Raw genomic sequence first — 3459 nt, forward strand, 5'->3', positions numbered from 1 at the left:
CACAATACATTTCTAGGAATTTTTTTCTATCTTTGAGCATAGATAACTGAATTTTAGAATATGAGCTTTGATATTAGAAACATTTCTGGAAGAAATTATTACCAAACTTTATTTAATTATATCAATTTTATGGTGTTCTAAAAGAAAGAATAGTCGTATTCATATCAAATGAAATAAACATTAAATCAAAACCTATAAAATGAGACAAATAAGGATAATATATAATACAGTGATTAATTTGCAAGATAAAATAATTCTAAATGTATACAGATCAAGTATGAGAAAGTGAAATGAATAAAGCAATTATTAATAGACCTAGTGAAGAAGATATAATCAAGTAATAAATGAACCAGGAAAATATAGCATAATGAAATATTATGCAGCCACTAAGAAGAATGAAATACTGTCCCTGCAACAGGATTAATAGAATTGGAGATCATTGTATCAATGAAATGCAGGCACAGAAAGACATATACAGCATTAAGACAAAACTTTCGTAGGAGGAAAAGTTTTAGTTGGTATCTTAGAAGTTGATACCAGAACAGTGGCCAGAGAATGCAGTTATAGGTGGAAACATGAGTAAAAGTACCAGTGGGTAGCAAGTGACAGGAGCAAAATTTCTCATGTACTATTAATGCACAGCAAGATGACTATAATAATAGTACGTTGCACATTCCAATAAGCCAGAAGGAAAAATTTGGAAGTTTTGACTATAAATGATAAACTTTTGAATTAATAGCTATGCTTACCCTGACATAAAAATTTCAAGATATATATACACACATATGAACATATATACATGTATATGTGTGTACATATATATGTATACATATATAAATTTCATGGCACCCCATTAATATGTGAAATGTATGATTTTATATATCAGTTACAGTTACAAACTAAAATATATATCTTTATTTCAAATATAATTCAGTGAAAAATATATTTAAGTTTAGACAAAATCTATGGATCACAAAGTATTTTGTGATTCTATAATGCAAATGTGTGACATTTAAGAAAAAGAATTATCATAGAACAGATGGTAAAATTCCATGAGGTTGAGTTAAAAAATCAACCACATGTTGGTTAGGTTAGTGGGTCTATATTTTTATTACTTTGACAATTTAATTTAAAATATGTGTTTTTGTAAATGGCTGGGCTTTATTCATAAATTAGTGAACAATATTGTCAATCTGTATTTGCATAAAAATCTCAAATACTGGTTTGCAATCTTTCATTTTCAGTGAAATAATTATGCAAAAGTACATGTTTCTAATATAGTGAATAATTATCTTTAACAAATAGTCCCATAAATGGATTTTAGTGATATTTTAAAAACTGTATGAAGGAACTCTGTAATTATTTTACTGAACAAAATAACTGTCATATAGCACTTCCCCTCCCACCGCCAGAATCTCTTCTACTCCTTTTTAGCATCTATTGTGAAAGTATTTGCTTGCTAGAAAAATCAGACATGCCCAATTTATTAGTATTGTTTCCTTCACTGAAAAAAATTCACGAAGAAGAGATTTAAATGTTTTACAGAGCTCTTAAATATAGTAAGAATAAGATGGGCTATGTTTCTGACTCACTTTGCCTTAATATGTTAATGACATATAAAAATAATACTCAGTATGAATAATTATAGTCCTATTCCACAGGTGTTCAAGATAAAGTGAAAAATGTGCTGATTAGAGATTAAATTATGCAGAAATTATAAGGTTTGCACTCTTCTTTATACTTTTAACAAGTGTGTACTTCAATATTTAGAAGGCAAAATATTTGCACAATATGAATTCACGGCGAATTCCTTATACATAAAAGTCAGTCAGGCAGATTTTTCGAAATTTAACTGTAAACATACAGAAAATGCAATCTGTAGACAGGTGATTTTTATTAATTTTCTATTGCTTGACTATATTAGTACTTTATTTGTGTGTGTATGCCAGTCCTGGAGCTTGAACTCAGGGCCTGAGGACTGTCCCTGGCTTCTTTTTGCTCAAGGCTAACACTCTACCCCTGGAGCCACAGAGTCACTTCTGGCTTTTTCATATATATGTGGTGCTGAGGAATTGAAACCATGGCTTCATGTATAGGAGACAAGCATTCTACCACTAGGCCATATTCCCAGCTCTAGCAGTACTTTTCATAGAGTAAGTTTAATTTGAATCTACTATGTCTTGTTCATTGCAAATTCTATTTCAGTAAATCTTATGTAGGGGCTGGGGCTGAGATCTTGCATTTCAAACAAGCTCCCACATGATAAATATGCTATGGACCCTGACCATACTTAGAATGTTATGGGAAGTATGGGCGAGTGTACTAAACACTGTCCCTGCTGGCACAAAAACAACTGAACAAAAACAACTTAAGGGAAGGAAGATTTATTTTGACTCAGCATTTCAGAAATTTCACTCAGTTATGGTGTGTGTAGTGTCAAGCGGAGAAGCTCACATCATTGATGCTCAGGATGTAGAGAGATAATGTAGATAATGCATGTGCTGATCCTTTCCTACTTGTATATATCTTTTATTTTACCAGGCTGCTAGTCTATGGGACAGTGCTACCCACATGAACCAGCAGTCATTCTCTTAGTTAATCCTTTTTGAGAATACCTTTAGAGACACACCCAGTGGTGTGCTTCATTAATTTCCTAGGTACTTCTCAAACTAGTCAAGTTGAAAATAAAATTTCACCATGGCAGGCACTTTTAGGTTTTGCCTGTGGAAGACAAATGCAAGTCATTGTATAAGCATCTAGAAGGAAAATGAAACACTCATTCATATTCCCTTGGGATCTGAATTATAGACCACAGAGAAATTGGCTTGCTTACAGGCAGATTGGATATGTTTCTCCAGGAAAGTAAAAAGAAAGTTACAATGCCATCTCCAAACCAAACTGGCTGATGAACTAGGCCTTCTCAAGAGAAATACATAGATATGACAAAATGTTTGAGAATTTGAGTACAGAAGGATTTGTGTTATAATTCTAGATCTCCCTAGTAATAGGGTGAATTTGGACAATAACACCCTTTTCCTGAACCTCTGATTTTTCTTTCCTTTTTGAGAAAGGATCTCACTATATAGCCCTGGTTGGCTTTCAACTCAGAATCATCCTGTCTCTACCTCCCAAGAGCTTGGATTACATAAATGCATTAGTATCTGAACTTTTGATTTATATATTTCTTTCTCTCTCTCTCTCTCTCTCTCTCTCTCTCTCTCTCTCTCTCTGTGTGTGTGTGTGTGTGTATGTGTGTGTGTGTGTATGTGTATACAGGGACTTGAACTCTGGACTTTTGCACTCACTTGTATGTTTTGTCTCTATCCTACAAAATAGGAAACGAAAAGCAATAGTTCTAAGTCAGGCAGCTTCACTTCAAACTCTACTCTCAAACACTGCACACTGTCTCCTTGGCAGGCATCAGAATTCAGTAAGAATTAGAAGCTGAAATGAGTATTG

Source organism: Perognathus longimembris, chromosome 28, assembly GCF_023159225.1.
Source record: "Perognathus longimembris pacificus isolate PPM17 chromosome 28, ASM2315922v1, whole genome shotgun sequence".
Classification (NCBI taxonomy): domain Eukaryota; kingdom Metazoa; phylum Chordata; class Mammalia; order Rodentia; family Heteromyidae; genus Perognathus; species Perognathus longimembris.